This window comes from Arvicanthis niloticus, chromosome 15 (genome assembly GCF_011762505.2).
Source record: "Arvicanthis niloticus isolate mArvNil1 chromosome 15, mArvNil1.pat.X, whole genome shotgun sequence".
NCBI classification, from domain to species: Eukaryota; Metazoa; Chordata; class Mammalia; order Rodentia; family Muridae; genus Arvicanthis; species Arvicanthis niloticus.
Window position 1 is genome coordinate 1,617,725 of NC_047672.1, and position 23,447 is coordinate 1,641,171.

The window sequence follows — 23,447 nt, forward strand, 5'->3', positions numbered from 1 at the left end:
GCGAGAGGGAGGGCAGAGGGGGAAGAGGAGGTGCAAAGGCGAAGACTCGTCGCAATTGGGTTGGCGCGTGGCCGCAGGCTGGGTTCTGCGGGCCGAAGGGCGCGCCCCAGCCCCTAGGGGAGAATAGGGCAGGGCGCCCGCCCCGGGCGGCCTCTGAGCCGCGTCCCCCGGGACCTGGGGAACTGTGGGGGCCGGGCCTGGCACGAACGCAGGCTCGGGGAGCGCTGGGCGGTGGCAGGCGGCGCGCGCGTTGAACAGGAAGTGCGCGGCGTGCGGCGCCACTGTCCCACTCCACGCCGCCCACGCTGCCCCCGAGTGGTCGCCGTGCACTCTCTGTCTCAAGGTAAGCGGGCTCCGGACTCGCCAGGAGCTGATTCTGATCCATCTGGTTTTGCAGTGTCTCTGTTTAGGTCCAACCCCCGGAAACACACACCCACAGCCCGACCACGCCACTATTGAAGCCCCGGGTATAAGTGGCTCGGGTGACCGCACTCGTTTCGCGCAACGCCGCCCCCCTTAGGCGTGGGAACCCCCATTCCTGTCCAGAGCGGCCTGTGGCTGGGTGAGTGCAGGCTTTTCTCCACGAGTTGGTTCTTTTCAGATTCATCAAAGATTGGGCAGCCAACCTTGATCTCCGGCAAAGGCGCTCTCATCTCAGTAAATGCTGAAGTCCTAAGACCTCGGGAGGAAATGGGTGCATCGGAGCCTGAAACCAGGGCGAACACGCCACGTGCTCCCGAATCTTAAGAGCCACTGGCTGCAGATCTGGCACTGCGGGCTGCTCAGGGCCCTGGTGTTCCTCCCAGGCAGACCTTGGCTTCTGGTCTGAGTGAGGGGCATGCTTCCGCTTCTGCTCAGAATTAAAGACCAGATGACTCCCAAAGATCACTCCAGCTCTCTGAAACTAACAGCAGCCCATCTGTTCCCTGCAATCAGTAATATACAGATGCTACCTATAAAATAAACCTGATAGGGGTCACTTTGACAGAGAAATGATGGGGGGCGGTGGCCATTACTCCTCTTCCTGCCCCTCTTCCTGCTCTCCCACCATAAAGGATGTGGTTACCACTGTAAGACCATGATTTGGTAAAAGACCTGTCTGTCCCATGGGAGACAGCCTGGGTTCAGCTATCTCCTGGGTTTCCACATTACCAGCCCAGTTCCTGCCAATTAGGTAAAACCCTACAGTTGGGGGAAAGGGTGGGGTTCCTTGGTTCATCAGGTAGGTTGTATACATCCTACTACTACACTTTCAAACCAAGAACGAAGTACACTCCTCCCCAGTCGTCCCCCCCCCTCGCAGCCAATATCCCTCAGCAGCTTCTGGAGGGTCCTGTGAAAATACCTGTCTCGGATCAACACTCAAGCAGTTGTCTTGCCCTGTGTCACCACCCTCCTCCTCAAACTGGATCCTCACTAAAGAACTTCCAGAAACCCCAAGAACTACTTCCAGAACCTCAGAACTACTGAGGGTTCAGATTGCTTCTTAGAAGCAGAAGTGAGGGGTTTGGAGGGATGCAGTATCAGTGCCCCAGGAGGCCACCCTCAGCCCCCCCCCACACACACACACAAAATCACACCAGGATTGTCAAATGTTCTCTCTCTGTAGCTTGAAATGTTCGTCTCTTCATGATGGTGTGTCAGGATGCATAAATGGTACCATGTGGTGAGAAAGAAGTGGCTTTGAAAGAAGCAGCCATCAGAAGAGACAAGCAGACAGAGGGAAAGACGCTGAGGGGGGGAAGACGCTCCTATCACCACCTTCCCTTGGTATGTGCATGTGGTGTGTGTGTGTGTGTGTGTGTGTGTGTGTGTGTGCACTTGCCTGTGTTACCTTGTGAATACCAGAGGCTGATTTTAGGATATCTTCTTTAATCCTCTCTCAAACCTTTTTGTTGTTGTTGTTTTGTGTGTTTGGTTTTTTCTTTTTTTGGGGGGGGGGTGGTTTGGTTTGATTTTTCAAGACAGAGTTTTTCTGTGTAGCCCTGGCTGTCCTGGGCACTCAAAGACCTGCCTGTCTCTGCCTCCTATGTGCTGGAGTTAAAGGATTAAAATCTCTTGATTTTATTTTTTGGAGTGCAGTCTTTGGGGCCTTGGAATCCTAAATCTAAGCATTGGGACTTGAGATGGCTTAACGTATAAAAGTACTCGCAAGCAAGCCTGACTACCTGAGTTAAATCCCCAGAACCCATGTGAATGGCTGTGTGCAGTGATGTGCATCTGTAATCCCAGCACCCCATCAGCCAGTACACAGTGCACCAGCAGTAATGAGAGAGACTTCAAAACAGTAAGGTGGAAGGAGAGAACTGATTCCTGAAAAGTTGTCCTTTGACCACCACATGAGGGCTATGGCGCTCGTGCACACACACACACACACACACACACACACACACACACACCTTTTAACAGCACTTACTGCTCTTGTAGAGGACCCAGGTTCAGTTCTCAGCACCGCATGCCAGTCAAGAAGCAAAATGCCAAGAGTGTAAGAGTTAAGGTAAAGTTGATATGGTAGTACATGTCTAGCTTCAGCTACAGGGGAAGTGGGTTAAGCTCACTAGTTCAAGAACAACCTAGGAAACTGAGAGGTGGGGAGGGAGGGGAACAGAGGAGAAGGGAGAAGAAAAGAGAGGAGAAGGGAGGGGAGGGGAGAGATTTCCCTTCTAGAGTTTAGGAAAGAAACACTAATAGTCTAATTTCACTTAGTCTAGCTTCCCTCCACTCTGCATTATTTTTTTTTCATGTTGCCTATGAATACCCCCTTTAAATGATGGGGACTTTAAACATCACAGGTCACCTTTATGATCACAGAAAACATAGAAGCCCTCATGGATTCGAAATTCACTTCTGCCTTGTGCCCTGGATGAGTATAAATTAGAAGGTGTCTTAGTGATCTATGTATGATTGTGTTTGGTGACGTCCCATACTTGCTGACACTAGAAACCATGTTGGAAACTGGACGGTTAATAAGCCTGCCCCCCCCCAGCGTGTGTGTGTGTGTGTGTGTGTGTGTGTGTGTGTGTGTGTGTGTTTGTTCACAAGTTCACAAGTGTGCATGCTAGGATTATAAGCCTGTGCCGGCACACCACCCACGACATCCTCCCCCCCACCCCCACCTCAGGAACCAGCATTTTGATCACAGCCGATGCCCAGCACTGTGATAGACTTCATGTTAATGATCTAATAATGTCTATCAAAGTCTTCTGAAAGAGCTGTTTCAAGCACTTTGCAGACAAAGGCGACCAAAGGCTGGCTGCTGGCTCATGTTTGTACTCACTTAACATCTGTTGGTTGTCATTGCTGTGTCCTTTGGGACAACAGAAAAAAAAAAGGTGGCCTCTTATATTTTAAAACCTTTATACATGTACACACACAAAACAAAAACCACCTTTACACCAGATTACAAAACTCTAGGAAATGTCTCTAGGGTGACCTTTGGCAAACTGCATCTCAGCTGCCATGTTCTCCTGGCCTGTGACACAGTTGGTGAGGACAATTACCTGTGTGTTTAGAACACAGTGATTTGATTCTGTGCAAAAGGAAGCCCTTGGAGACTGAAGTGACTCAGGGCTTCTATGAATGCTATGGCAACCTACTGCTCGCCCTACTGAGGTGTCATTATCTAAGGTCAACCAAGACAGAGATGTTCCTCCACTCATTTTAAGCATGGGAGCTGATGGTGTAATCTCACTATGGCTTCTGCTCTCGGAATCAGAGGGAGGTGGTGAGCCTCTGCAGACATGGAGAAGGGCCCAGGAGGAGTAGAAACTCTACCTTGGAGTGGCCTATCTCTTGAATGTCCCTCTGAGCCTGCTTTATTTTCCAAGAACCTGTGCCAGCCACCTCCACTGTGCATACCAGACTTCCCTTCATCATAAAGCCAGTTAGCCACTGGGGATCCCAACAGCCAGGGGGCTTGGAATAAGGTAAAGGTGAACTCTGTAGCTATGTTTGTCTTCTCTTCAGAGAACAGCCAGGATGCTGACAGCTCAGTGTCTAAGTCCACACTCAGCACTTCTCCAGTGACAGAGTCAGCAAGCAGGGCTCATGTGGCCTGAAATGTGTCTGTCTGCTAAATGGAAGCCGAGATTATCCCAACAATTATGCCCCCAACGAAGGGCAACGTTCCCAACGCTAGCTGGGAATAAAGACCCAATTCCCCAGTAGCTGCCCTCCGGATTTCTGCTCCGGATGTGAGATGTCTTGTTTTAGGTTGGTTGGTTTGTTTGTTTATCTTTTCTTTCTTTAGGGCAGGTGCATGTCACAGCACTAGTGTAATGATCAGGATAACTTTATAGAATCAGTTCCCTCCTTCCCACTTTGCATGGGTTCTCGAGACTGGACTCATGTTGCCAGCCGGTGTGGCACCATGTGCCTGTTACCCACTGAGCCATCTTGCTGGCCCATTCTGGTGATCCATCCTCGCCTCCCATTGGGCAGAAAGGCTTGGATTCAGGTAGTAAATGTTCATCCTCCATTTAGCTGTGAGCTTTGAGTATGCAGTAAGTAGATAGGTGAACCCCGAGAAGTTGTGACTCTCACTGTTCCCTGAATATGTTTCACGACAGATTTCTGACCTCTCATTCACCTGCCTGGTGGTACATGGTGAAATAATACATATTGATCATGATAATTTCCTCAGCAAATAAAGTTGCCTTGGTAATTAACCCCGGGTGGGTTGACGTTCCTATACAAATCTGACCCATCTTATATAAGATGTCAGCAGCTCTGGCTTGTAGCCAGCATCTAGGCATGGGCTCTAGAACACCAGTGAAGTCTTTTTAGTGAGACTCCCGGGGGGTGGGGGTGGGGGGGTGAGTGACGAGCTGTCACTGTCCTTGGTGCGGGAGGCATGAGGTGAATAGAGTGATCCTGCAGAGGACTTAGAACCCTTGACCTTGGAGGTCACAGGAAAGGACAAGTACCATCTGGGCCCTCAGAGGGAGAATGTTCCTCCAAGAAGGGCTGGACCAAACCCTGAGTCCAACCCATGCACAAGCTTGCCAGAGTCCATGCCTGCCCTTGTCCCTTAGTACTTGATACCATAATCAATCAGTATCCATTTGCCAGGCAGACAGATCCCACAGTGATACTCAGTCCAAGGACTCTTGGGGTACAGGGCACCTCAAGGACTTGACGGGTGTTGACAACTTTCCTGAATATGTTATGCCATGTGGGTCAAAAGCTATTTTATGAAATGTCCCTAAATAGAACTCTGGAGAATCCTATGAGGTCTTGGGAGCCTGGAGAAGAGGAACTTTCCAAGCTCTGGGCTTGGACGACTTTCCTGTAAATATCAGCCACACCCACAAGGCCACAGACCTCTCTACCAAAGGCCTTGTTGTTTTCTAGCCTGGCTTATCACAGCCTTTTACCGTCTAAATTAAAAAAAAAAAATAGAGCATAACTGTTAGCATTTCTTCTAGGCTCCGCCCCACAGTTACCTGGCAACAGCCAGGTGTGCCTGACTCAGTATAAAAGGGGCTGCTTGTCCCCTCCTCACTCTCTAGCCCTCTTACTCTCTTCCCCTCCTCCCCTACTGTCTCTTCTCTCCTCATTCCCCTCCCCCATCTCTCTCCATGAGTTCATGGCCAGCCTCTACTCTTCTCTCCCTTCCCCTCCCCTCCCCCTCCCCTTACCCCTCCCCCTCTGTCTTTCTCTGTCTCTACTACCCCCTCAACTCCCCTCTCCATGCCCTAAATAAACTCTATTCCATACTATATCCGTGGTATGGCTGGTACCTCAGTGGGGAGGGATGCTTCACCATAGGCCCCAGAGGCACACACACACCCAGCACCATACCGTGCATCTACTAAACATATCCCTCCCTTCTCTTTCTTTTTTATAAAATAGAGCAATAACAATAAAGCTCTGGTCTGGCTCACTTGTAAGCAAGGACATTTTCTTCTTACTGTGGGACTTGTTCATCTGTGACTCAAAGGCTTCCCAGAATTTTAGTTGGAAGGGTAAAGATGCTCCAGCTGGGGGAGGGGTGTGTGTGTGTCTACAGGGTTCATGTCCAACACACAGTGCTTGCAAAGGAATAGAGGCCTCATTATGGGTAGCCCTGAGCCCAGGAAGCTTTGTGGTGACTTGTGTACCTGGCAAGTCATATAACTAAACATAATGGGAGAAGCCATAAGTAAATAAATTAATTAAATCAATAATCTGGCAACACTAGAATGTTCCTGGAACTGTAATGAGCAAACCTGAATACAAAACTCAAATGCAGAATGAACTGGAGGTGTTTCTAGTGGCACTTGCTGGCGTCACACAGTGCCGCCTCACTGCCTGTCTGATTCTGCCCTCAGAGTGAGCACTGTGTGAGCAGGGCCACCTAAGCTGTGTGAGACATCTCAGCACAGATCCAAGACTATGGAACCTGCAATGTCTTTACTGTGTGTAGTTCCCTGTACTTACAAACTGGTTCAATTGCAGAAAACAAGGACTCTGAGTATTTGTCTACCACTGTTCTTCAGTGTGCAGTACACTAGTATGCACTTGGACTGTACTGTGTAGAAGGGTTTGATCTTTTCACGGCTAAGTTGCAGACTTGAGGTTTATAAAAATTCACTGAGTTTTGGCTTGGGATGAGGACAGAATTTCTAACAATTTCTCTAAACATACTCTTCATATTTTATACTAAATATTTATGTACACAAAGCAATGTTCCCAGCGTTGATTATAAAATCAACACATCAGTCAGCCCTGGAAAGTTAAGGGAAGAATTGCTTCTCAGAGACTCCATGGGAACCTCATCCTTGGAAAATATAAATGGCCAGTGTGGAGATACAGGTAGCAATTACCCTCCCAGTGGACTTTCCTGTGGCCTCTGCTCCTAGACCCATTTCCCATCCTGCCCAGCTCTATACCAGGGTCTTTGGGCTTGGCCAGAGGGAGACTGCAGACAGCAGTATGGAGGAGGCAGGCCAGAAGGGCTTCATCTCTATGGTTCAGGAGTTGGAACTTGGTGAGAGCATATAGAGGGAATAGGAGATCTGGCTTGTGGGACCATTAGGACACTGGCTGCTTTCTGAGTGGGGTTAGATGGTATTGGGAAAGGCCATCCTGGAAAGCAGAACAGTGTGTAAGCACAAGTCTAGCTTCAGGGAACTTATAGGCCCTGGAGAAGAGAGGGTACCATGGCAGATATCTTCTGTTCCAGAAGCTTTGTTGAACAAGACAGCAAGACAGTGGGGAGGGCTCTGGCTTCGTCATGCGATGCCACGATTCCAGAAAGGGCTGGCTAGCAATGGTTTGGGAGCTAAGCTCTCCAAGGGAGCAGACTGAGCCGGAGCAAGCACAGCAGGCCCAGCATGAAAGCCATTCGGTCCATGTCCAGAAGTGCCCATCACAGGCACTAGGGAGCCAGGCTCTTTCCTAAGCGATTGTCTTCCTCCAGAGAAGCCGCCAAGTTACAAGGAAGGTGCTCAGTAGAGAGGTGGTAAGAAAAGCATATGGAAGGAGGACTGTGGAGCACTGACTCACCGACAGCCTGCCATGTAAAAAGCATGTCATCCACTCTGTTGTGTATTGCATGATATCTTCGAAAGCAGTGCTCTACTGATAGGGATGGAGGTGCCGCCCTGCTGGAAAGCGGTGCACACTCCACTCTACACAGTATGGAGTAACCAAAGCTCAGTAACAGGGCAGACGACACTCAGCTCATTTTTGGAGGCTGTTGGCCTGCATGGTCACCCCCAGAGCAGCACCTTCACAAGCACAGGCCACTTCCAGCCTGGAAGTGCTCACTTACCCACCTGCTAAGAGGAAGATCACAACTCCAGCCTGCTTCCAGCATGCATCATCCCACCCCAACCCTGCTGAGAAGAAGGGCCAAATGCCTTTTGTCTGAGACTTGTGTCTCCTTTGCCACTGGTTTCCTGTGAGTGGTCTGTGGTCTCTGTGTTTTGTCTCCTACTGGATGACTGGTCTTTCTCTTGTCTACCTGTAGAAGCTCTTTATGTTGTAGTGCTTTGGGCTGCTCAGCAGGTAGACTTTGTCACAGCCAAGGATCCCTAGGTGGGAGGGAGAAGAGAAGCCATGGTCGTCCTTTGATCTTTAAATTCATGGCAAGGGCTGCCTACTCCCTCCAAATGTTTTTTGTTTGTTTGTTTTTGTTTGGATGTGGCACTCTTCTGCGTCAGGGACTGCCTAGGCTGTTTGCCTGTCACTCACACTAATCTCTGTGCAGAATTCCTCCTTTCTCAAGGTCTCACTTTAGGGTATGGAGATTTTCTGCATGATATACAACCATTCTTCAAAATTATTCCTAAAACTTCCCTTCTAACTACTTTAGAATTTTGCATGGTTTTACTTCCTTTATTTTGACTTTTTCTTTTCTCTTTAGACAAATTCTCACTGTGTAGCCCTGGCTGTCCTGGAACTCCCACGTAGACCAGGCTGGCCTTGAACTCACAGAAATCAACCTGCCTCTGCTTCCTGAGTGCTGGGAATAAAGGTATGCGTCACCACATTCAGCTTGGTTTCATTTTGATAATTTATTCTATATTTATGTTTTATTTATTTGTGTGGGGGAGGAAAGGAGGAAGGAAGGCATAGTGGGAAAGAGGGAGGGAGGGAGGGAGTGGGTACCTACAGAAGCCAGAAGCGGGGCATCAGGTCCCCTGAAACTGGAGTTACAGATGGTTATGAGCTGCCTGGTGTTGGGAATCCAACCCAGATCCTCTGGAAAAGCAGCAGAGCTCCTAACTGCTGAACCATCTCTCCATCCCTGGTCCCTTTCTCCCTCCCCTTCCCTCCCCTCCCTCCCCTCCCTCCCCTCCGTCCCCCTCCCTTCCTCTTCCCTCCTTCCCTCCCTCCCCCTCCCTTCCTCTTCCCTCCTCCCCTCCCTCCCCTCCCTCCCCTCCCTCCCCCTCCCTTCCTCTTCCCTCTTTCCCTCCCTCCCCCTCCCTTCCTCTTCCCTCCTTCCCTCCCTCCTCCCTCCCTTCCTCCCTCCCTCCTCCCTGCCTTCCTTCCTCCCTCCCTCCCTCCCTCCCTCCTCCCTGCCTTCCTCCCTCCCTCCCTCCCTCCCTCCCTCCTCCCTCTCTCCCTCTTTTTCCCCTTCATCACTTAGTTTGCTTTTTTTTTTTAAACCTTACTGATCTTTTGCTTGTATATTATGGTTCCCATCTTTTACGGATTTGTGTATGTGTCCGCATGGATATGTGTTTCTTGAGCTTTTTTTTTTTTTTTTTTTTAATTTAAAAAATTTTTTTTTCCTGTTTATTTGAGAGGGGCGTGGGGATGGAGTTGGATGGTGGGGAAGTAGGGAAGATCCGTGGAGGAGAAACCATGGTCAGAGTATATTGTATGAAGAAATATTTTCTCACACACAAAAGTTAAGCCAGCTGAGCCTGCCAGTCACCTGGCCAGATCATCCCTCAAGAAGGATGACTCACTAAAGCCCTGTGAAGGAGATGGGAGGAATAATTATCCCCTTAATGTGATAATGCGTTCTTTCCCAGAAGCACTTCCCTAGTACAGATGCTTGCATAGCTTTCGTTTTGTAACACTGCAGTCTGCCAGCATTTATGAGTTACCCACAAAAGTACACCTTCCCCTTCCTCCTTGTCTTTTTCCTTCATTCCCAGCATGTTTTGTTCCCTGGTGCTGTGGGTTTTTCCCTTCCTCGGAAGCTTCCCCATCTTCTGCCATTCAGCCATTGCAGATCTCTCCTGACAAGGCTTTCTCTCTTGCTCTTCTCCATCTTCTTCATCAGGCAGCTGACAAGAGTAACAGCTTGCCTGTCTCTGTCACTAAACTTCAAGTAAAAGTACTGTCAAAGGTAAAAGAAGAACAAAGTTCGCGTAAGCCTGGTTCCTAGTCCTGAGTGGACTGACACTCACCTGCCAGCTTGGTCCAGCCTGTTCTCTGAGCCTCAGTGTCTGATGGGAAGGCAGACAGCTGGGCAAATGGATGGTCATGGTCCCTGAGTGTGTAGAGGATGCTCTTTCTGCTGTCTCTGTGTCCTTGCAGAATGAGGTGTATGCTGAGGGTGTGTATGTGCAGGGAACCATTGCTTCTTCTTTCTGCATCCAGACAATAACTCCTTATTGAGTGCACATCAGACAGCAGATCAAAAGAAGTCTGTCTCAAACTGTAGAAAACAGCAAAGGCTCATTCTACTGATGGCAAGTCAATGTCGCCACCCTTAGAGGAACTTGTAATGAGTGTGTGTCCGACATACAATGAACTCAGACACCAATGAACTCATTATTGTCACAGAATAAGGGACAGTCACATGGTACTTAGTGTCAGAGATGGAGCCATTTAATTCCTATGGCAACTGTTCGTCTCCACCCACCCCACCCCACCCCACCCGAGTCTCCCCTCTCTCCCCTTCCTCCCCTCTCCCCTTCCCTGTTGTGCTTACTGGAGCCCGATGTTGGACACCAAACTGTCGCGAACCCCCCACGCTTGGGCACAAAACTGTTGCCGCCCGTATTGCCCGTTCCGGTCCGAGGGTCAGGGTCTAGCGAGAGAGAGAGTGGGGATAAAGGGGAAGAGACTCGAAGAATGGAGACAAGACAGAGATTTTGATCAAGTCTCGTTTATTGAAGGGAATTCGGAGCTATTTATAGGCTTTTGCCACGTGCCTTGTAGGCGCGTGGATACCACGTGCCTTGCAGGTGTTGATATGACGTAAGCCTTACAGGCGTCTATAGCGTGGACAGCACGTGCACTGCAATGCTTTGCAGGTGTGGATAGCACATGCGCCTTATGAGCATGTATGGTGTAGATAGCACGTGGACAGCACGTGAACTGCAATACCTTGCAGGCGTGGCCACCATGTGCACCTTGCATCTGGGGGCAGTAAACAGCAACACAAAATATGTGGGATATCAGAGTGTGCTTCAGCTGTTGTAGGCTATTGAAAACCAAATCTTTCGTCAGGGTATATGGTTCCAGATGGCTGCAAAGTTGATCTAGCCGCTTTCTGCTAAAGTTGGCTCCCAACAGGTCCCCCTTTTTAAATTTTTTTTTCAAAAGGGAAGTCTGGGAAAACTTACGGAAACCGTGCCTGTCCTAGGTTGGAACAAAGAACCCCAGCCTCACTTAAGATGGTGAGGCCTCCCTTATTTTAGGGGCAAGGGTCTCGATATGCTCTCTTACCCGTCATTGGCTATCCGGCTTAACACGCAAGTTAGGGGTTAATCCTCATCAGTCTTGATGACAGAGGTTTCAGAGTCCCCTACTTCCAGCCTGTAATAGTGGACCTGTATGGGTTTCATTTGTTATCTGTTGCCGTACCAAAGTCATTAGTTTGAACAGCATGAACCCGAGAGACAAGAGACTTAATATCTAAACCGTTGATTTAAAAGCAACACTCTTTAAGGCAACACACAACTTCCCCTGTTGGAGAAGTGAAAGGTCTAAGCCTTGTACCCACAAATTTATATCAATGAAATCCTTGAATTTTGTATCAGCTTAGTAACAATTATATAGATAAAGACAGCCTAATATTAACCACCTCAAGTCCCCAAGTCCAGGGAATTAGGGCACCGACTCCTCATTAACTTCTTCAAGCTGAACATGGGCGTTGACTTTTAGAAGAGGAATGAGGGGAAGGGTAAATTGATAAGCATCTGAAGTCTGTCTTAACTGCATCCAGCTGGAAGTCCAGGGCATCAGTGAACATGCAGGTGATAAGATTCATTCTCCAAAGCTGTGTATTTTGCAATATACAAATCTCAAAACAAATTTTAGTATCAAAATAATTATTTTGATTCTCTGAAATCTAGTGTTCTGGAGGCCTACCTCTGTCATGTCTGATCCATATAATTCTGGAAGACATAACTACTACCTTAATGATCTCTTCAGAAAACTCATAGAAAAACCTTTTTTTCTAAATTAGCCTTTTTTTAAGCCAGTAACCAGAAAAACCTTTACATTGAGTTTTTATCCAGAAAAATATAACTATATAACTCAGAATCACACCCATTTTGAAAGTTAAATCAATTAACATTATCATTCTGCTTAGCTCTCTGTCTAGAGCAGCCTTCTATTTATTCCTCGCGTCTTTAAAGCCTTTTTCATCTGTTTTTACTCACTTATTTCTTGCCCCATTTTCGTTACTATAACCTTTATCTATTTATCTGTTTGGCTCACTTGACTCAGAGCAGCCTGCAATTTACTTCTTGCATCTTTAAAACTTTTTTCATCTGTTTCTGCTTATTTTTTTCTTGCCCCGTTTTTGTTACTATAACCTTTATCTATCTGTTTGGCTCTCTTGACTCAGAGCAGCCTGCAATTTACTCCTTGCATCTTTAAATCCTTTTTCATCTGTTTCTATTTACTTATTTCTTGCCCTGTTTTTGTTACTATGCAATCACCTTTGTTTCACTTCCAAATTCAGCCAGCTCCGTCAGTCGACTGGTTCTCCAGCGCAGGGTGTCTTCCACTGTATCCCGCTTACTGGAGTTCAAACGTTGAGACTCTGTCAGTCCACTGGTTCTCCAGCGCAGGGTGTCTTTCACTGTATCCCGCTTACTGGAGTCCCTGTTCGGGCGCCACTAATGTTGAGGCCCACATTCTGCCTCAACACTTTGTCTCAACACTTTTGGGGCTAAGTGCTCTTTCTCAACTCGGCAGATTCGTGATCACCTTCTTCCAGTAACGTCCCTCACTGGGTCTCTCGTTCCCGCTGCCCCACGTTGGGCGCCAAACTGTTGCGCTTACTGGAGCCCGATGTTGGACGCCAAACTGTCGCGAACCCCCCACGCTTGGGCACAAAACTGTTGCCGCCCGTATTGCCCGTTCCGGTCCGAGGGTCAGGGTCTAGCGAGAGAGAGAGTGGGGATAAAGGGGAAGAGACGCGAAGAATGGAGACAAGACAGAGATTTTGATCAAGTCTCGTTTATTGAAGGGAATTCGGAGCTATTTATAGGCTTTTGCCACGTGCCTTGTAGGCGCGTGGATACCACGTGCCTTGCAGGTGTTGATATGACGTAAGCCTTACAGGCGTCTATAGCGTGGACAGCACGTGCACTGCAATGCTTTGCAGGTGTGGATAGCACATGCGCCTTATGAGCATGTATGGTGTAGATAGCACGTGGACAGCACGTGAACTGCAATACCTTGCAGGCGTGGCCACCACGTGCACCTTGCATCTGGGGGCAGTAAACAGCAACACAAAATATGTGGGATATCAGAGTGTGCTTCAGCTGTTGTAGGCTATTGAAAACCAAATCTTTCGTCAGGGTATATGGTTCCAGATGGCTGCAAAGTTGATCTAGCCGCTTTCTGCTAAAGTTGGCTCCCAACACTTCCCTTTCCTCTTCCCCTCTCACCTTCCCCCCTCCCCTGCCCTCTCCTTCTCTCTTCAGGTTCAGGAGGCTGACTGAGTTACACATAGGATCTGTATTATCCCAATGTCACCAATTTCTTGATGCACCCATGGATTCTTTGAGATAGTGGCTGTATTATGTCGACCTGGCCTGCCACTGGAACCCACAGACTGGTCAGATGCCATGCAGATGTTGTTACAAAAGTATTTTTGAAGATGAGGTTACATCTCGACACAGGTATTGCAAAGCAGACCACTGCTTTACAAATTATGGTAGGCCCCATCTCGTTAGTTGAAAGCCTTAAGAGAAAAAGCTAGTGCTTTCCCAAGAAAGAAGGAATTCTGCCTCGAGAAATTCTCAAAATCAAACCTACAACTCTAGTCCAACCTAAACTCCCAACTGTCCTGTCTTATGGATTTCAGACTTTCTAGGCCCCACATGAGCCATTTCTTTCAAGTCAACCTCTCTCGGAACCTGCCTCGCCTTCTCTCTCTCTCTCTCTCTGCTCCCTGGAAAGCTATGAGCTCCGTGCCAGGTGGCTCCTTGACCATCCGCACAAGTCTTGTGCTGTGGAGGACAGCTTAGAGAAGGGCCTGTGTGCCAGGGGCAAAGGCAGCAGACTCCCTGTGTGCATAACACGGCCACTTCACAGGTCTTGTTACTGAGGAAATCAGATGAGGAGCTGTGAAACCCAAGCGCTCAGATCCCCTCCAGGAAAGAAGAAAGCCAGGCTCACACTCACTAATGACTGGGCTTAGCCACGCCCATCACCCTGCTTTTCACATTACCTGAGCAAGAAAGAGGTAATTACAGAAGTCAAGTACAGAGCCATCTAGAGTATGCTGTCATTACCATGACAGGCGAACTCCCATGGTACTGGGACCAGATAAGCATGGCAGTGGGAGGATGGATGGATGAACTCTCGGGGAAAGAAGACTCACCCTTAATGTCTCTTCCAGGTTCACAAAATGCTTGCTTTTAGAATTACAGACATGATAAAGCACCCTGGCTTGTGTTCACTTCTTTATTTCACTTTCATTGAGGGTGTGTGTGTGTGTGTGTTGCATGTATGCATATGTGTGTATATGTGTGTGTGTATGTGTATGGTGTGTGTGTACCAGAGGTCAACCTCAAGTGTCATTCCTCAGGTGCCATCTACCTTGTTGGTTAACCAGGTTCTTTCCCTCATTTGGCCTGGAGCTAGCACACTGACTTGGCTAGGCTGACTGGCCAGCAGGCCCTCAGGATCCCTCTCTTGCCATCTTCCCAGGACTGGGCCACCATATCCAGCTTTTTCTATATGGGTTCTGGGTATTGAACTCAGGTCCTCATAATTGCATGGTGAGAACTTTACTGACTGAGTAACACCTCCAGCGTCATCTATGGTGACTGTAATGACAGCCCCATTGCTAAAATATATTGGAACTCTATCTTAGACAACTCAGGGTTTTAACATGCAGGAGGCAAAAATGTCGAAGTCCATACTTACCTGTTGGAGGTTTAGTGAAGTGAACTGGGAAAGTCATCCAGGCTCATAAATGGCCCACCTGAGATTTTTCCTGGAGGCCACAGTCTCCATCCACACCTTCAGCCTGCGAGTCTTGCTCTGGCTTGCTTCGGGCTGAGTACTTAGTGCTACTCTCTCCCTTCGTCTCTCTCTTTTCCTGTCCAAACTGATGACTCCCTGCTTCTTACCTGGTGTTTATGTCGGCTGGGATCCCTGGAGATGCAGATGCCAAGAGATGAGACATTTAAGAGAGGTGACAGGGAGATGCCCACGAGGAAAACAGTTGACGGGTTGGATGGAATTCGTTTAGAGTCTGTCCTGGTACCCAGGGAAGAAGAGTGGCAAGAACTGGCCCCCAGTGTTGCACAGACCACAGAGACATAACTATCAGCCATAAGGCACTCAGGAAAGAGGAGCTAGGCCCTCTCTGCAGGCCGATGTTGCTTGTGGTTAGGGAAGGCTCTGGGCTATGTGCTGAGGGTGCCTACACTGTGGACTCCTTGGAAGGGAGCTTAGCAGTATGTTCATGCCCCCCACTTCCTGTGCCACACTCGGCCAAGTTCCCAGGGCTCCCTTAGCTTTTCATTCTAGAAGAGACCTAGAAGAGGAAGGAACCCCTCCCCCTCCTCCCGCCTCTGGGGCTGAGGCACAGCAGCTGTCACTGTCCCCCTTTCTTCCCCCAGCACCTACACTCAATGTGGTGCTTCAGTGTTATACTGAACCTTGCTCCTGAGAACCTAAGCCATGACGATGATACCCTCCTCGGACAGATTGCTGCGTGTGAGGGAAAAGCCTCTCCACAGATGCCCCCTGGGCCACTGTGCAGAGGCAGCCCTATACCAAGGGTGAGCCTTCACAGCTAATCTTTACATACTGGGGTCAAAGTGTCCTGGTGGCAGCTGTAGCTTACGGTTCAGGCTCAATGGGATCTTTTCTGTACGCCTTTGAGAAGACCCCTTGCGGGCCTACAGTTTCATTCAGGCCTGTGACAGAAACACTACTGGACATTTGCAATGACCATCTCAGTAAGACCACCTACCCATTGAACTTGGTCTGTAGGCTAGATGCACAAGGACAGTGGAGAGTTATAGGTGACCTGGCTCAGAGATATCTTCTCAGCCTCCTGTATCCTCAGGCTCATCTTCTATGTACTCATCCCATCTTCTGATAGACTGATGCTGGGATCATTCAAATGGTGATTTACAAGTCTCCCAGGACCCGGAGCACAGTGTTGCCTCTACTTCTGAATCAGCTGTTGATGCTGTGGCTTCTGTCCAGTCCCAGGCATGATCTTATGTGACACTTCCTGTCACCACAGCAGGTTCTCTGGGAGGGACCCAGTGGTCACCTCTAGGCTATGACAACATCACATCCCTCTATGACCCCATGGCTTTTGACCACAGCTCTTCTCTGACTTCATCTTTAACTTCTCTCAGCATTGTCTCTCCAAGAGCAGAAGTCTGATCTTTGGCCCAGATATGTACTGTTGCTCGCTAAACTATGACCTTCCAAAAGGAATGCAATACTGGTGTTACTAACCTTCACGGCGATATGTGCACACTGGTGCAGCAATAGCAAGCTTGTTACAAGATTGCTCTCTGGTTGGAATCAAGGCTCATTTCACAGAAAACAATTCATATCTAGTTCTGTAAACCTGGTCAAAGGCCCATGCTAGAGAAATAGTAGGTTCTGGTAGATCGGTTACAGATGTTCTTTCACTAACTAGACCTCACATGCTCATCAAATCACCTTCTTAAACCTGTTTGTGCCCACAGATGAGGGTTGCTGTTAGATTTCATCAAAGAAGCTTCTTTTTGCAGCAGGTAATAGTTACCACAGAGACTCATAACTGGTCAAGGTGCTGAAAATAAATGATTATTGAATGTTGAACCATAAATATCTATATTATAAAAGCCATAAATCTATATTATCCTCCCAAAGCTTGTGGAACATCACAAAAGACAGAATGGAGCTAAGAGCTGGTGAGAGGGCAGAACAGTGAGGCTGACCTCTGCATGGCTTGATCATTGTATTCTTTTTTTTTAAGTTATTTTTATTTTTGATCGTGTGTGTGTGTTTGTGTGTGTGTGTGTGTGTGTGTGTGTGTGTGTGTATGTGTGTGTGTGATCTGTGCATGGGAAGGTGTGTGTAAGCTCAGGTGCAGAGAAGAGCTGTTTCCGATCCCCCGGAGCTGGAATTATGAGGCAGTTGTGAACCACCTTATATGGATGCTGGGAGGCAAAGTTAGGTTCCCTGCCAGAACAATATGAGCCCTTAGTCCTAGCTCTATCTCTCAGCCTGGCTGTTACACTCTTCTGCCCACAGTGAGTACCTGCATAAGACCTGCAAAAGACGGGGCCATCCATACCCTGATAAGGAAAAACAGTTCTCGCCCAACAAGCATGAACTCATTTAGCTATCATGCTGTTTACAAAGACCCTCTTTCCAAATAAGTGGGTCTGGTAGTGTAGCCCAGTGGTAGAAGACATGCTTAGCAAACTCAAGGTTCTGGGTTTGATGCCAGAACCAACCAACCCACCAGCAAACCCCACCACCGAATAAGTCATACCCATAGCACAGTGGAAGAATTTTCACATGTCCTCTGCTGCAGGTGTGTGTGTGGGGAAGGGTGGGTGTGGGTGTGGTGTGTGTACATGCACGTGTGCATGTGTGTGTGTATGTGTGTGTGTGTGTGTGTGTGGTGTATGGTGTGGTGTGTGTGTGTGTGCACTCATGCACATATGTTTGTGTAGTGTGGTGTGTGTACATGCATGTGTGTGTGTGTAGTGTATGGTGTGTGTGTGGTGTGTGTGTGTGCGCGCGCGCTCATGCACATATGTTTGTGTAGTGGGGTGTGTGTGTGTAGTGTATGGTGTGGGGGGGGTGTGTATGCGCGCGCTCATGCACATATGTTTGTGTAGTGGGGTGTGTGTGTGTGTGTATGTACATGCACCTGTGTGTGGGTCTGCTTGCGTATGACAGTGGAGGCACCGTCTGTGGTCTCAGCACTCACTCTGCACAGCCATGCTTGAATTACACTTATATCTCACCTTGCTCCATAAAAAGACTTCAGGTAATGGCGGCTCCCACTGTCTGCCAGGAGGTTTGTTTCTGTTAGACTGTTTGGGGACTGACTTGATTGTTCATGTAAGGAGCCAAGTCAGCCTGGGCCTCAGACCTCAGTCTGGAACACAACAGGCCCCAACATGAGATGTCTAAGGCCTGTAGGGAGAGGCACCTCGGCTTCATGGGTGCAAGCCTGCTAGCATCCCTGACTACAGGAGCCTCCAGAAGTCCTCGGGTCTTATCATCTGACCAGGCAGTTTCAAAGCTCTAAGAATCCCTGGGAGCAAAGCAGTGGTGGGGTGGCGGTGGGCCTGTCTCCACATTTAAACACATCCAGGCCCCAAATGCCTCAAGTCCCTTAGCAGCTCGCAGTGACAGAACAAATGGAGTAGAAGGTCTCACCACATGACAGCCACACACAGAAGGGAGCCACAGGGACCTATGGCAACCATCAATCAAAGGCAGTTTGCAGCCAATGTCTCAACAGCACCATTGGTGCTGTGAGCTTCAAGAGTTAGTTTTAATTAGGGCAGAGTGGCTCTTCTTAGAACCAGGCCTGGGAATTCCCAGGTTCACACAGCACTTCATGTAATTTGGCCGAGAGCTTTCTGGGAGCTGTTGGAGTAATGGGGCTAAGGCCAGCTGTGCTCAGCACTGTCCCTCGGCACTGTCCCTGGGGAGCCTCTGGAGCATTCATTCTGACCTGGGGATGCAGAAGCCAAGGGGACAAAATGTCCTGGGGCAGAACCACAGGAACCTCTCTCTCTCTCTCTCTCTCTCTCTCTCTCTCTCTCTCTCTCTCTCTCTCCTCTCCCTCCCTCCCTCCCTCCCTCCCTTCCTCTCTCCCTCTCTCCCTCTCTCCCTCTCTCCCTCTCTCCCTCTCCCCTCCCTCCCTCCCTCCCTCCCTTCCTTCCTCTCTCCCTCTCCCCTCCCTCCCTCCCTCCCTCCCTCCCTCCCTCCCTCCCTTCCTTTCTCCCTCCCTCCCTCTCTCCCTCCCTTCCTTCCTTTCTTTCTCTTTTCTTCCCTCTCTTTCTTACTCCTTCCCTTCATTTTTCTTCCTACGTTATAGCCTGGGCTGACATAGAACTCCTTACATAACTCAGACCAATCTAGAAAGAACTTGGCAATCCTGCCTCAGGAAAAAAAAAAAAAAAAAATATATATATATATATATATATATATATATATATATATATATATATTTGAGACAAAGTCTCATGTAGCCCAGGCTAGGCTGTAACTCATGATCCTCCTTCCAATGAGGAAGACACTTGAGTCCAGAGATCAAGAAGCATTCATTATAGGTCATGGGGCCACAGGTTAAGCACTCGGAACTACCATTCAGACCGCTGCCAGCTTCTGTGGAAAGCATAGTATCTCCTGCTTCCAGTGCCCAGCACAATGCCTATCCTTGCCCCGCAAATGTCTGTCTGTTATTTAAGATTGAATGGGAAAGCGCAGGGGGCCATGGTTGTAGAGGTCAAGCCTTCCGTAAGCATGAAGGATTCACTTCTATGGTGACACCCTCAAATATAAGTAACCTCCATCCCTGGGAAGTTGTACATTTGCTGTTCTATCTAGTCAGTCTCTGTGCCATAGAAACAAGGCAGCACACTGCCTGGGAGCCAGAGTCACTGATACCAGGAATCTCTTCCACTCACTACTTCTGCTTCGGGGATTCTCTTGGGTCTACCTAATGAACAACCTTCTTCTACAAATCACACTTCATTCTAACTCTGCAGTTAGGGCCAGGATCTGTGTTTAAGGTAAGAGGATCACGGGAAACATACCGAGAAGCAGCTTACTCCAAGACAAGGAGGGACTCATCAAGCTAATCACCCAGCAGCTAACTCAGTGGGCTGTTTCCACCCTCTGTGCACCACATTCTCTGGTAGACTAAGAGAAACATTTCAGACCCCACCCCTGTTAGTCTTCTGTTACCATGCAGACATCTGAGGTAGTCAAATCAGAAAGAGATTACCTTAGCTCAGGTTCTGAAACCCAATTGTAATGCATCACACAGAGGAAAGATTGGGGCTTTGCTAGGGCATGGCCTTCCCTAGGCTGTCATCCTAAGGAAGCCAATGCCACTGGTCTTTCACTGTGTGACAAAACACCCCAAAAGCAGCTTAATGAAGGGAAGGTTTATTCAAACTCAAGTTTAAAGGGACAGGATGGGGAAGGCTAAAGGCAGGGGCTGCTCAAAGGGCATCTGAAGTCAGGAAGCAGGACAGGCTGGGGGGGGGGGGGCGGGCAGCTGCTGCTCAGCTGGCTTTCTCCGTTTTAATTAGCCCAAGACCCCAGCCTACAGAATGGCTCTGCCCACACTTAGGTTGCATATCCCCACCTCAATTAACCTAATCTAGAAAGCCCCTGTCTCCAAGATGAGTCCCTAGAGCAAGCCAGCAGTGTGGACCAGTACCCTGCTGTGTCTTCCCTTCCTTCGTGGGCAGCTGCTGTGCTGGGACTCTCTGATCTCCAGTGTATTTGCCACTGGTAACTGGCATGACATCACAAATGAAGAAACCTGAGACTAACCTCCATCGACTGCCATCACTCAGAATGGAGGCAGAGTCAGGATGTCAACCAGAGTGCAGTGAGGGCACCATCAGCTCAGGGTCCTGCCTCAGAACTCTGATTCCAAAGCCAAAGGGCCCATGTTCCTTGTAACCACCACAGACTCCCCAGTCCTGGCCTCAAGGTGACTTTTACAAACCCCTGCCACCCTCCCTCCTAACCTACAACCTCCTATTTCTCTGACAACTGAGACAATCAGGAGTGACATTTTTTTTTTCTGGTCCTACCTCACACAGCCCCTGTGCAAAAGATGACCTTGTCTTCTGGCTCAGCAAAGCACTCCGGTGGCCTTGGGGGACACTGGTCTTATCCTAGATGTCTCCTTGTCCTACCACACAAGCCATTGTCCCTGCTCTTTAAACAGAGCATACATGTCCCTTCCTCGGATGTGATGCTCTCTACCCTACCTGAACACTGGAAGCCCCGAGGGCTTTAGGAAGTACAGATGGCAAACCTAAAGTGCCGACAAGCTGGTCTTTCCATTGTCCACTGGCTCCCAACACTGCCCCTTCTACCCCTCCTGACTCCGCACCCCCTCAGCTCCCATTCCCCTCTCTGCTCCCCTTCACAGCAAAGCCTGTCTAGCCTGCCCGCCTCTCACTTCCTTCCTGCTTTTCCTCGCCTGTGCCTGCTCCAATAGGACTTCCTGCCCATGCAACAAAATGCTATGCTGCTTTGTGGAACCCACTCTTCCAGTACTCCCTGGTTGGCTGGGCCCCAGCAGTATCCACAGCTGGTCTCACCCACAGTCCTATTCTTTGCATGGACTCCTGCCACCCGCCACCCACATTCATGGCTCCAACCTTCCCGAGCCTCAGCTTCTGGGTGTAAACATCTTGCCAGCTCCCTTGGGCTTGAAACCCTGGTCAGACCCTTCTGCCTGGGTTCTGTCTTGTTGCTAGGCCTGGCCAGTCTCTCTGTTGCTCAGGTCCAATCCAAGTTGCCCCAAGTGGTTTCCTCCTTCATGCTCGTGTCCACCAATCAGCAGGTTCGCATGTCCTCCTGACCAAAGGTCTCCAGGTCTACACCCCCACCATCTTGCTGTGCCTGTTCAGTCCAAACTGGATCATCTGCTGTCTAGTAGCCCCCCATGACTAACCCACAGCAGTTAGAGCATCCCTTCCAACCCCTACTTAAAGGCTCCTCTCCCCACTCATAAAACTCGGGTCTTCACAGAGGCTTGAGTGTGCGTGTCTGTATGTGTGTGTGAGTGTGTATATGTGTGTATGTATTCATGTGTGTATGTGTGTGCATGTGTGTGTGCATGTGGGCATGTATGTGTATTCGTGTGTGTATGTGTGTATATGTGTGTATTGGTGTATCCATGTGTGTATGTGTGTGTGCGTATGTATGTGTGTGTATTCATGTGTGTATGTGTGTGCATGTGTGTGTGCATGTGTGCATATGTGTATGTGTGTGTATTCATGTGTGTATGCATGTGTGCATATGTGTATGTGTGTGTATTCATGTGTGTATGTATGTGTGCATGTGTGTGTGTATTCATGTGTATGTGTGTGCATGTGTGCATGTGTGTGTGCATGTGTGTATGTGTGTATTCATGTGTGTATGTGTGTGCACCTTCCCAGCACTAGGATTGCAGGTCCATGCACCATGCCGTTTTTGTTTGTTATGTTTTCTTCAATGTAGGTTCTGAGGATTGAACCAGTTTCTCGTGCTGGTACCACAAGCACTTTGCAAAGTGAGCCATCTCCCCATCCTTCCACAGTGGCCCAGCCCTTGTGACCCTCCCTACTACTCTGACATCCCTTCCCCAGGAAGTCCTCCTAGACTGCCATGTAAAGAGAAATCCCCTTTCCTGGCATCTCCGTCCATCTTTCTTGGCTTCCTTTCTCCGTGGCGTCTCTCATCTCCTAATACACTATGTAACTTTCACACATATTATGCTGGCTGTCTGCTCCAAAAAAGGTCTCAAGCCCTACGAGGAGGACAGAGTTGCCTTCTCTGTCCAACATTCCAGAATCAAGTACAGGGTCTAGCCTGCTGCAGGTGCTTGGGATATGTCTTCTGGATGAACGAAGTGGCACATTCTCAGAGTAAGTGCTTCATGAAGGGAAGGGGGGCACTGTGAAGGTTGGCAGCCACCATCACTATGCTTAGCCTTGAGACCACATCATGGAGACCTGAATGAAGTCTGAAAGGACTAAGCTCCATAATTATAACACTACTTGGAAAAGCCTCTGAGAATGAAATCCCAAGGACACGCTCAGGCAGTCCGATGGACAAGCTCTGAGGAAGTCCAACTTAAGGTCAGAGCAGGAAGCTGGGATCCGAAGCCATTGGTGCAGCTGGATTGGTGATGGCATTCAGCAGGGCCCAGGCTCCAAATTCTGGCTTCTGGCATCTTGGAGCTGTTGCAAAGAGGTCCTACGATCCAGAGGTAATGGACATCTACAGGGAAACAGTATTTATTGCACATTACAACACAGCTGCACACATGAACTCACAGCAGCTGGGACTGCATGCACAGGACCTGCACAAGATCAAGCCAGTCAAAATCCCAGCATGGATGAGGAGGGGTTCTTGAAGTCCCACCCCTAGCTAAAAAGTTACTGGCAATGAATGGCTGAAAGGGGAGGGAGAATTTTCTTCAAGATGCAGCCCCTGAGAGGCTGCCATGTTCCAGTGGGTATTTCCACACTGTATACATACAGGCAGCAGGAAGTGTTCCCAGTTTAAAAAAAAATAATAATTAACAGGAAGTAGGTAAGGAAAGGGGGATAGGAAAGGAGTTAGAAAGGAGTGAATTGGAGGCCAGATTTGATTTAGAAATGCATTAAAGCATGTATGAAGTTCTCAATAAAAAGTTAAAAACTAAAATAGAAAACAAACTTCATTCAATAGAACCATCCTCCTCCCCTGTTGGTCCCCATTAAAGAGATGTGTGGTTTATAGTGAGTGTAATAGTCAAGTCACCTGCCGTGGCTCTGCATTCTATGAGAAATCTTTTGGTAGTTGGGGATGGGGGTGGAGGTGGGGGTGGGGTGGAG

At 48.8% G+C, this 23,447-nt stretch overlaps 1 long non-coding RNA gene across 2 annotated transcripts; it reads left to right on the forward strand.

The window, feature by feature from the left end:
• The first annotated feature begins 182 nt into the window (after window positions 1-182).
• LOC117720704 (uncharacterized) lies at window positions 183-23,407 on the forward strand. Of its 2 annotated transcripts, XR_013103966.1 has the most exons (3): window positions 183-343; window positions 602-1,770; window positions 22,087-23,407. It is a non-coding gene; the product is annotated as an uncharacterized LOC117720704 (long non-coding RNA). The 2 variants fall into 2 exon arrangements; XR_004608345.2 differs by lacking the exon at window positions 22,087-23,407 and having other exon boundaries at window positions 602-4,667.
• Window positions 23,408-23,447: the final 40 nt, after the last annotated feature.